Consider the following 12,973-nt stretch of genomic DNA (forward strand, 5'->3'; position numbering starts at 1 on the left):
GTTTAACCATTTCATCTCCCTTGCTCTGCCATTCCAGATTGAAGTTTAAACATTCCATCTCCCGTGCTCTGCCATTCCATTAAAGTTAGTATTTGGAATGAGAACTAAAATATTTTTTTAGCGTGTGGGATCTCTTCACTAGGCTACTAGCCAAGTACACCCACAATTTGATATGATTCTGGTTTTAATACCTTTTTTAATCATTCACAATTGCAGCCCTGCCGCAAACATCCCGGCACAGCTCAGACAGCGATCAGGATGACGCTCAGCAACTGCAAGAACAGGGTAAGAATGGAGATAGCGATGGAGCCCCAGAAGATCTACAAAAATGTTCAATGTTTGTGACCAATGTTGTTGCTTCCTCAACTTGTTTAGAGCGTTACTAATGTCATATTTCAAATTACAGAACACAGAGCTGAACGGTGTGCCCCGTCACCAGCCGTGTTTCCTGTGGTGCCCCCCAGATGTAAGATCAATGTTTCTGACTAATAACCCCTTCCCTTTATTTGTCTGAGTCACCAAAGATGCAAAGTACATTTACTCAGTCCCTTATGTAGGCTTCTTTTTTATTGGGAGGGTAATGCCTCTTCAATATTAATCAGAAGCTGAATCTTTTAATTAATTAATGATTTCTTAGAATTGTTGCTTATTTTAATTTCATTTATGCCCTTAAAACAATCAAGTCGTTTTTTCAAAAAAAAACCCATATTAAGTTACAGATTGATGTTAAATTTCCACTCCAATGTTGTCATGTTTTTGCCAACCCCCAAACATGTAAACATCCACCCCAAATCAAAACTTGGAATATTAGCTTTGCCAGCTTCCTTCACAACCTCTTCTTTGTTATGTGTCATGCACATGTTATATGTATATGTGGTAATGCCTATTACTACCTCCTCATCCACCTCCTCCACCTGTGGTACTTAAATAGCAAGTCAGAGGTATCTGATATGCCTTAAAGGCACAAAGTGTTTGTTCTTACTTTTCACTGTGAAGTATTGTTGGCTACCTATGGCCTACTTTGGCTACCCAATGTCCACTACTACCTCCTCCTCCTATAACTCCTCCACCTCCAGCCTGTGCTACTTAAATAGCAAGTCACAGGTATATGGTATGCCTTAAAGGCACAAAGCGTTGGTTGTTACTTTGCACTTGCAACTATTGTTGGCTGGCCACCACATTACCTGTCCAGCACTAACCTCATATGTCCTGAAACTTTCAAACAGGCCATATTGTCACATATTGACAAGTGTAATGTGTATACCATATTGATTGTTTATTTTTGCTTTGTACCCAAGACTTCTCGTTGCCAAACTTTTTTAGTGTGATTTAATTAATGTAAACTTGCCCAGCATGTACACAGTGATGCATTATGAATCTCATGCAAGAAATGCTTGCCCATAACCCACTAAACCCTTTGTAAAGCTCTGCCCTGGTCAATGGAGGCTGCTACATATTGAAATATATGTTGAGACCGCATTCCTCCTGTATGTTACAGCTAGGGTACACATTGAATTAGTTGTAAAAATGTTTATGTGGTGTTCAAGAAACAAACATACTTTTGTCACACATCCATATTGTCTTTTTATATTGTTTATTTTCCATATACCGTATATACTTGAATATAAGCCGACCCGAGTATAAGCCGAGGTACCTAATTTTACCTACATAAACTGGGAAACCTTGTTGACTCGCGTATAAGCCTAGGGTGCTGGTAAGAGAGGTGTGCAAAATTTTCCTTAATAATAAATAGCAACCCCTGAGTGTTAATGGGTAGTTTCTGAACCAGTAGTGCTTAGCGTCACTGCTAGGACGAGAGAGAGAGAGATTTATATTATGGTTGCTAAATTAGGGCAAGATTGAATCCACACTAACACATATATAGTATATATATATATATATATATATATATATATATATATATATATATATATATATATATATATAATAAAGCAATAGAAGGATCAGTTGGGATGTTTTTCATTTACTTGAATGGTGACAGATAAACAGCATTTTTTCCAACTCCCTCTCATCAATGTGTGACTGGGGCTACAAATCTCCCAATAGGCCATTACCTTTAAAGGGAAATGCTGTTTATTCGTGACCATTCAAATAAATGAAAAACATCCCAACTGATCCTTCTATTGCTTTATTATATATGTATATATACCGTATATGTAGCATTGATGTCTCTCTTCAGTATAGGGGCCACATGAAGTTGTGCCCGTTATGTGTAGGGGAGAGAGCAGTGAAATGAGCTGAGATTGACTTGTGTGGGAGCTGCCTCTACTCACAGAAAGTAGTGTCGTATTCTCCATTTGCTTAAGAGCAGCCAGGGGGGAGGGACTGGATCGCATGTTAATTTACAGCATCTGAAAACCGGCACAATCAACCTGCATCTGCACCGGAATATGCGGAAGGGGCCATGTGATCTTTTCTTCCATGAAGGCTCTGCCGCCCCAGGTCCTAAAGCCCCCTGGATCGCATGCCAATATACAGCAGGTGCTGGACGCCCCTGCAATAACAATAATTACGGTAATGCTTCGAAAATAGCTTCCGGCTGAGCTAATGCATACAGCCAGGAACTAGGCAGCTGTGTGGGCCACAGGAGGAACTTTCATGGGCACAAATTGATGCGGTTTTGGTAATGACTCCAGTATAAGCCGAGGTAGACTTTTTCAGCACATTTTGGGTGCTGAAAAACTCGGCTTATACTCGAGTATATACGGTATCCATTCAAAACAATGTAATTTCACATCAATCATATAACACTAATGGAGAAGGATTACATAGGAGCAAACGTCTCATTAACTGACATTTAGGGGCCGATTCATCAAGAGTCGAATATCGAGGGTTAATTAACCCTCGATATTCGACTGGGAACTAAAATCGTTCGACTTCGAATATCGAAGTCGAACGATTTTGCGCAAATCCTGCAAATCCTGCGATCGATCGTAGGATTTTTCGTTCGAACGAACGATTAAATCCTTCGAATCGAACGATTCGAAGGATTTTAATCCAACGATCGAAGGAAAATCCTTCGATCAAAAAATCACAGGCAAGCCTATGGGGACCTTCCCCATAGGCTAACATTGACTTCGGTAGGTTTTATCTACCGAAGTAGGTGGTCGAAGTATTTTTTAAAGAGACAGTACTTCGATTATCGAATGGTCGAATAGTCGAACGATTTTTACTTCGAATCGTTCGAATCGTTCGAATTCGATCGAATTCGATCGAATTTAACCAATTCGATGGTCGAAGTACCCAAAAAATACTTCGAAATTCAAAGTTTTTTTAATTCGAATCCTTCACTCGAGCTTCATGAATCGGCCCCTTAACCTCCATGACAAGGCCAACATATTAAGGCCAAACAACAGACCTAGTATTAGTGGATTTCACAGTCCTTGTTGAGTTGATATAGATGAAGGCTCCTAGAAAGACTCTACCTGATGATCTTTAGATTGTTTAGTAAACATTATTACAATGGGGGACTAATAGGTTCAAAGGGTAAGCAAATTACAACATTCCCAGAGGAATAAGATGCTTTGAAAGTTAAGTGAAAACATTGGAAAGAATCACAAGCACAAAAATTGGACTTAGGAATAAGGGCCCAATACAATATGTTGCCTTCTTTGGCTTTGCACCCCCTTGATGCTAGAAATTAACTATTTCTGTAGTTTGGTAAACCTACAAATAAAGTATGCATTGATGAGCCTCTCAAACACTCTTCTTCTCTGTGGTTGGTTATCCCTCCATCTTCCAACATACCCCTCAATCTGGGGTTCCAGATCCTCATCAATATCTGGTGCAAGGTGATGCTGCACTGCAACATGGCAAAGACAATGCTGAGGTGTGAAACCTTCCAGGGGCAATAAAGCAGAGCACCCCTAGTGAGTGTTAGGCGTCCTAAGCGCAATTTCATCAACAACTTGGTAGGAGACATGCCTTCCCTTCCTTATTAGTTAATTGATTAACACACATCCAACCTCTAAGTCAATCGGGTGCCATTAATTACAATCCTTAGCAAAGTCACTTAATTAAAGTAAACAACAAGTCCCAAGATGCATATTGCATTTATTATAGCAATATTGTAGCAATACATGCACATCCCTTTAAAGGAATCTTTGAAACGGCTTTGTAGAAAATGGTGGCATCATGGACACTTCCAGGAAAGACAGATTTCACACTTATGATGCTCATGTGGGAATCGCACACCCCCCTGTACATTGTTGTAATGGGAATGCTTACAATGACGTTAGTGCTCCTGTTGATGGCGAGGTGCTGTGTGATCAATAGTTTAATGCAATCAATGGGAATTGTCCAATTTGGAAAAAGTCCAGCTTAAATGTTATCCACTCTGCCTGGGTTGAGGGTCAGAAAATGAGCATCAGGTGTAGGTCTTTATTGGTGAGCCAATGTTTCCCAGCATTCCATAGAGCCTTTAACCATTTACTGAACCCTAAGGACAGATAGTCTAAATCGAATGTTTGAATGATAAACATTCGAATATTCAAATTTTCAAAGTGGGACATTGAACTCGGTTGTCTGTATGAGTATGTGTCTGTTTGTGCATAGGGCAGGTAGCACCAGTAGCCAAAACTGTGGGAGCCTTAGAGATAGGTGGCTGTTTGGGAAACAGGGGGCTAGAAGCAGTGGGTGAGCTGCTGTGGGTGACTTTGTTTGTAGTTGGGTACCAGTTCCCAGTAGATTCCCAGCACATAGCACAGAGGAGGGAGGGGTGAGTCAGAGGTACAGTGAATTGCACTTGCCATGATGTGGTTGTAGGTCAGCGCTATATAATCCTGGGGCTGTAGTAAAAAGAGGTGGTACAGTCCAAATGTGGAATCATCTTTTTCATTTAAATGTGTGCCTATAAAATGGGGGGAAAGGGAGAAGCAGGATCTCAGATGAGCCTGTGAGCCCTCTAAGTCAGTGCAGTTGGCAGCAGCTCCAGAAGACATTGGTGCACGAGCTATACAGTCTTGCTGTATGTGGTGCACGTAATGGTTTTGGCGCATGCGCAATTGACCGACCAGCGCCATATTGATTGCGCAAGCAATAAGAAAATGTTGGCACAGAATAGAATTACATACACTTTTCTACAACGATGCGGAACAGGTCAAAGGAACAAATTTGGCAGAAATGAACTTTGCAATCAGGTACATCTTGGGCTGGACTGTCAATTTATGTGGGATATAAAAAAATACTTTCCTTGTCCTTTAAACCAGAAATGCATCTTTACTAGTGCCAGTGCGCTCTCTGCACTAGTATTCCTGCCTCCCCTCCTGACAGGTAAGCCAGCGAGGAGGGGCGGCAATGCAGGAGTCGCCTCAGGCTCCTTCATCAGAATCGGCGCTGGGTGCAGAAGAGTCGGGCCGGAGGAGGTGAGGACCATGTTACACTGCGTGGGGCCCCACACAGGCAAACTTGTGAAACAGGTGGCCCCCTGCTGCCCTGCTTCATGCTCACGGCGCTGATGCTGTTGCTGCTGGATTTTCAGTGCATCAGGAGAAGGGTCCTGCTGTCCTCCAGGGAGGAGAGCACGACCAAACAAGAAGACCTAAGCTGTGCGTCTCTCCTGCAATTCTGCCACACATAGAGCATCCCCTGAGGTGCAGATCCAGGGGGGGGGCAAGTGCCCCCCTTGCCCCTATGTGTGGATGACTGGGCTCCCTGCATCTAGCCAGATGTTTAGGATTGGTATTACTTTCCTGCCTGTGGTCCCTATAGTTTTATTATCTGAATTTGTCAGTATAAAATTATTTGAAACACTTTGGACCAGATTTAATTCATTGATTAAAAGGTTTATCATGTGAAAACTCATGGCCAAGATTCAATTTGAGATGCAATTCAATTCAGAAATACTCATCTCAAGGTTTATCATGTGAAAACTCTATTGATATCTATGGGAAAAAAACTGGTACTGAATTATCAGAAAAGATTTTTCTCCTCTAATTGAATCTTGTCCATGAGTTTTCACATGATAAACCATGAGATAACTTTTCTCACTGAATTGAATCTGGTCCTTTGTTTGGGACTATCTAATTATTGTTTGTCTTCTATATTATTTTTGAGGCATCCGGATGCTACCGTGGATTCGGGAACCAATGGTTCCAGTCCCAGTATGGTAAGGTTGTTATTTGCAAAGCAGGTTCACACAACACTGTCTAAATTGTGTTGGTGTTGAAATAAAGATTAACTATATTAACTATTTATTATTGAAATTCTGAGTGTGCAATTAAACAGGGTATTTTGCTACAAGTACGCTACAGTGTTGCAAACTGTTTCTTACATATTTCCTATGGATGTGTTCCTGTGTTGCGATTGTGATTATTGGTATGCAATGCATTTAACCCTTTTCTCACGAAAACAGATGGAATAAACCATAAAATAAACAAACTGACTTTTACTGCTTTTATTGAAGAATTAAGGCAATACATATTCAGCATCAGAAATAAACATGGCATAATGTGACTAGATCTTTTAAATGGATGATTTCAAGGATCGCTGTAAATATCATAAAATTATGCGTAAGAAGAAATAAACAGCTTTATACATTTGCCATTTATTTTACACACCCACTATTTTTCTGCCATAAATCATTTTATACCACTTGATAAACAGGTCCTTAGTGTCTGGAATAAGCCATAGTTGTGTTAGCTGGGAGCCATGAATTGAAATGATTTCCTATCGCACACAATAAAATGCTTTGTAAGAAATTCCAAAAGAGAATTTTATCAGAAATAAGTTTCCATTTTCAAGTTATAGTCCTGTGATTTGCAGTATAGGACCTGATATCCAGAATGCTAGGCACCTGGGGGGTTTTGGATCAGGGATCTTTCCATAATTTGGATCTCCATACCATAAGTGTACTAAAAAAGCATTTAAACATTAAATAACCCCAATAGGATTGTTTTGCCTTCAATGAGGATTATGGATATCTTATTTGGGATCAAGTACAAAGTACTGTCATGTTATTACAGAGAAAAAGAAAAACATTAAAAAATGATTATCTGATTAAAATGAAGTCTAGGGGAGATTGCTTTCCCATAATTCAGAGCTTTCTGGATAACATGTTTCATGATAACAGATCCCATAACTGTATTTCTATTAATATATATATATATATATATATATATATATATATATATATATATATATATATATATATATATATAAACACTTTGGTGTTTTCTCATGCATAAAAGCACGTTATCGCAAACATTTAAACCAATACAATCCAGAGACTGCGTGTATTTTCACCAGGGTAAGTGTTTAATAAAAAACCCTTTGCTTTTGGGTGAGAAATAAACACTGCACAAGTGAATTTGGGGCAAGTTGTATAGAGTACAAGAATGTTTATGAATAGTAAGGAAAGTTTAACAGACATTGGGCCAGATTCAATTCAGTGAGAAACAGTTATCTCATGGTTTATCACATGAAAACTCATGGATGAGATTCAATTAAAGGAGAAAAAATTTTTCTCAAAATTCACTTCTAGTTTTTTTTTCATAGACTTCAATAGAGTTTTTACATGATAAACAGTGAAATAATTGAATTGCATCTCAAATTGAATGCCGTCTATGAGTTTTCATGTGATAAACCTTTTTCTCATTGAATTGAATCTGGCCCATTATGTGAAACCGAAAAAGTGGGTCCTGCCAAAGCAGACAAGGTAATTCACTAAAATCCGAAGTTGCGCTCAGGAGGCGTAAGGTAGCAAAGTTGCTCTAGCGTTAATTCGTCAAGCTAAGCGAAATTGCACTAGCGAAGGCTAATTTGCACACAGTGCCAATTAGCCGTATATGCTGCAGCGCATACAGAACACTACACAAGCCCAGAGAAATTAAATAAAAGTTTATATAGGTGTTTTAATGCCCTACACATGTGCCCACAGTATATGTAAGGTGCCATATGTTAAAACAAAAAAAAAATCGCTCTTTTTCAGCCTATTTTTGGGACTTAGAATAAATTTCAACATTTTTGGGACTTTTTTTTTTTTTATCAACTCTATTGAACTTCGCCTGCTCTGACCTGGCTAAGTAAACTCGAAGGAGGTAATGTTCAGACTTCGCCAGAGTGCAACTTCGCCAGCTTTAGGGTGCAAAGTTGCACTGGCGAATTTTCGCCAGGGTCACTGATAGTAAATTTGCGAAGTGGCAAAATGACGTCACGCTGGTAAATTTTCCCCAGCGTTAGCCACTTTGCATTTTAGTAAATTTGCCCCTAAATCTTGTGTACCTAGTTTGCTTAAAAAAATCAATTATTTGCAGCAAGATGCATGATGTATTGGATGTAAATGTTCATAAAACAACATTCAGTGAACTCTGATCGGTACTACAATTGCCCTACTGAAACACTGAACACGTTTAATAAATCTTAAAATTATAAAAATACCAGTTGAAACTGCATAGAAACAAGAGAAACAGAAAAAAGATCATCCAAAAAGTATCTACATAGTTATTACTAGTTAATTCAGTCTTAATTTTCCCACATTTTAAGATAATGTAGAAGGTCACGGTTGCAACTATTTGATGATGTTGCCATGGAGACTGGGTACTATGAAATTACTGGTTCAAATTCTGGTTTAAATAGATAGGAGGCAGTTAACTTCTAATTAATATTGATCACAACTCTGTAAGTTGCTACTGATAACTGAAAAACTGATATGCTATAACTGAAAAACTGATATGCTATTACTAATGCTATTATTGTATGTCTCATTTGTAATGACATTATTCTAGAACTACAAAGGTATCAGACAAGACTTTTTATTAACATATCAAATACATTTAAAGATGGGAATCTTATGGAAGGAAAATTAATATTAAACAAGTAATCAAACTAACTAGGCTTTTTACATGGGCCTGCAATCATTTATTATAATAGTTATGTTGATCTGTACCATTGATGCCCACAACTGTGTTCATTTGTGTGCAACAAAAGGCTGGAAAGGTCAGTTTTGCAGGTTAATTTAAAATTCTCGAAGGCACATGTCATGTATCTATAAAACCTGTTAAGTGATGATTTAACTGCCATACACAGATAATACAACATTCAAGGCCTTTTTTTACAATTGATTGCCAAGTCTCTTATGGCAAAGAGATTAAATGAGTTTGAGCAAAACAGATCATAGATTAATGTGAATTTGTTTATTAACTGGTGTATTTTAAGAAGGGAACAAAAAAAGAACAAATAGGAAAATGAATGATTCGAAATCTTGAAAATGTTAGAGTGGCTAGAGGAGAAAAATGGTCTGAGTGAAGGCAGGGGAAGAATACCAAGGTACAAATAATGAAAAGAAAAATGAAAACTCAAAGAAGCTAGTTTATTATGTATCAGTTGAAGGCATTTCCAGCTCACTACTGAATCACAGGATGATTATTGTTTGCACATTAGTAGAGACTATAGAGTTCATTTACTAACACTGGAGCACAAGTGTAAATGCCAGCTAGTAGGTAACAGTCTACAGGAAGTTATAAAAGCAAAGCAAAGATTTGGCTGGTAACTCATTCTACAAGCAGTTATCATGGAAACTAAATGAACCTATACTGCAGAGGAGCAGTTGGATGAATCCTTAGATATGGTTCCCCTCCCATGATGGTCCTCCAAGCAAACTTTTTTTAGTCTAGGAACAAGCATTGCATACAACTCTGTTTACTGGACGCAATTTGCTGAAGCAATTAAATGGTAGATTTATTTTATGGCATTGTTAGATAGCCTGCAGGGGTGGATTATCATTAAGGCTTGGGAGGCTACGCCTCCCCAAACCAGCTTACAAAAAAAAGAAAGAAAAAGACAAACAAATCCTTTAACTAGTGATTTGCCAGGCACGAATTTGCGGTAAATTTCCTAGTTTTGTGCCAGCGAATAAATTCGCAAAACTGTGGAGAAAATTTGGGCGCACAGCAGAATTGTCATGTGTATAAAAATTGTTGCGCGTCAAAATTATTCAGATGCCCATTGAACATTAATGCATTTGGACTAAATAGATGCACGTATAAAAATTTCGTGGACATCAAAGTTGACGCGCATTAATCTTGCAACATTTTGGACTGGGGAAATAAAGCAACTTGCAGATCAGTTAGGCAACTTTCATTTAGACAATAGTTTTGAGTTGATGGTTGAACGCATGTCTTTTTTCAACCTCATCTACTATTATATTGTGCTACTTTTAAACTGTAAAAAGCCAGCTACTGTTACAAGAGGGCCAACATATACCTGTACTATGCTTTCTATATGTAAGATCTCCCTTAAATAAGATATTCAGAATATTGGTTTATTGTTAAACAACCCAAATATTAGTCCTGATTTCTAGTAAAGTGGATAAGAAAAACATTTTCTATAATTGTAACAATAAGAGAATGCTATGCATATTGTTTTCAGAATAGTCTGGGCTTTGTCCCTGAGTTAATGAGTCTGATGAAATCTGGAAACTCTGTAAATGTGTCACTGCTTGAGTCTTGAAGATGTGTACACAAAGAGGTAACAAGTATTAGTGACTAATAAATACAGGGCAACCATGGTTGCCAGCAGCACTTTTCTGGTTTGTGATAGTAGTGATTGCCAGAGGATGGATGAATATGGTGCATGAGTTGGCAAGAGCATGCAGGACAGGGTGATGATAATTTGCAGAGGCAAAGGATAATTAATGTAGGCCAAGACATCACACCATAATGGATGATAAATCATTTCTCGAGCATTAATGAGGATTCAGTGTAGTTTAGAAGTGGCTGGGACATTCATTCAAACTGACCACCATATGTCAAGTTAGTTCCTATAAATAGTTTATGGTTCATTTGGAATTCTTCTGAATTGATTCTGTATTACATATGTTCATGTAACAGGCACATTTTTAACTAAAAAAAATAACTATGTACCAAGAACTCTGCAGAACAACAAAACTCTAGATTCCTTATGATAATTATTTCATGTGTAAAGCACCAACATTTACTTGGTACAATAAATTGCACTTCACATTTCCCATCTGACCTGGAAATGTTTGTGAACACATAACCGATGTCACCTACAGTCAATGTTTTGGGGAATGTGCTACTGATCATTCTAGATACATTGCAAGCAGTAACTGACACTTAAGCTTTAGCTGCAATATATTAATAAATGTATTTGGTCTGTTATTTTGCCCATAGCTTCCCATGCCATACTGATATGTTTCTTTAAATGGTAGTATGGTTCTTTGTATGGTTCTTTGTAGTAAAGGCACAACAATCCATTATCAATTTTCTGTAGACTAATTATGTGTGTAGTAGGCTTTTTATTCTTAATACCCTTTAAATTTACTGTGATAACCTGCTTGGAGTTGAACCAGGCTGTTGCTGCGCTGTCTGCATTATCATTGCTCTATGCAAGCAGGTAGCTAAGGCCCTGGTTCACTCCTATGGTTGTGCTTGGTAATTGCTAGTTGTTATGTGAGCATGGCTTGTTTCACCTGTTGCCAATCTGGCCACAGGTGATTTGTGTAAGACATTAGACTTTTGGCTTTAAAACCCCCTACTCTGCTCTGACTCATGGCCCAGTATAGGTCTGTGTTCCATAGTTCCTGGGTGCGCTTCTAAGTTCCAGTATTCACTTTTAATCCTTGCCTGTTCCTGACTTTGCTTTCCTGCTGCCTGAACTGACCCCTGCCTGTGACCTCGACTATGCTTCAGCTTCCTGATTTGATACCGTATTGTCTGTTTGGTATTGACCCGGCCTGTCCCTTTACCATGCTCTTTGTCCCCGTCCTTCTTGTATACGTTACGGTTCCATTGCCTCCCAGAGCTTCCCCCTTGGTCCTCTCACATTAAGTCCTGGCAGGGGACCTTGGGGTTTGCTCTGGGTTTTGGGATACCATACGTTACATTTACTGGACTAGATTCGATTTTGCAATAAAATGATTTAATGCTTAAGCCACTCCAAAGAAATCCAATAGCAGTACCATGCTCATTGAGACTGATTATTATTCTTTGGGGGAATCTTCCAGGAGATACTGACATTTTGGGGTCCCACATCTCTAAGTATGTAGTTGTATTTGTTCCTATAGGTCATGGCTAATGATGAAATACCAGGAATGCATTTATTGGTTATAGTGAGCACATAATGTTCAATAATTACTCATTTTATATTGAAGGACCTTTCCCATTCTTGACACTGTACCTTAACCATTGACCCTGTAGATTTGTTCATAGATGCTCATATTTAAGGTAAGGTATGAAACATGCAGAAGATCCCAGAATAAAATCCCAACAAATCCTAATAATATCCTACTATAAAGATCTAGCTGTAAACCTTTTGAGGGGTAACATCAGCTGTAGGGTGAATGCAAGTTAATTGAAGTCTGTTTGAATGTCATCATCCTTGCTGTTTCTGTGTTTAAAATACTTACCTTTTGAATAGGCAAGGTCAAGTCTTTAGAAATATATATACGTTAGCTTCACTATTATTATCAGAATATTATATTAGTGTAGCAGTTTTGAATATGCGTATCTTGTCGGCGCTAAAATAAATGATGATTTGCTAAATGAATTCAATATAAAGAATTACTTTAGGACCATTATACAGCCTGGTGTTTGTAGCATGATATAATATGTTAGAATAATTTATTCCTTCTGTAGCTTTTGGATGTTTTCTGAGGACAAAATGTAATATTCTAATAGGTCAAAGAAGACATTAACAGCATTTGATATTCAGCCTGACAGCACTACAGTCCTTATCAGCCTACTGGCATTTTGCAGGAAATAAGCTAAGAAAACCTCAGAATGCATGCGTGGATAAGATATGCTACCTTCTTCAGTTGAACGGGAATCTATTACAAAGAAAGTACAAATGGCTAAGGCAATAAAAATCCAACAGAAATTTATACAAATATAAAACAAATAATCTTCTAATGAAACATGAAAACCTGGTTTGCATTAATTTCTTATTTAATATGTTTAGTTCTATATTCTCATACTACATACTATACAGTATATAA

This window comes from Xenopus laevis, chromosome 1L, assembly GCF_017654675.1.
Source record: "Xenopus laevis strain J_2021 chromosome 1L, Xenopus_laevis_v10.1, whole genome shotgun sequence".
NCBI lineage: Eukaryota > Metazoa > Chordata > Amphibia > Anura > Pipidae > Xenopus > Xenopus laevis.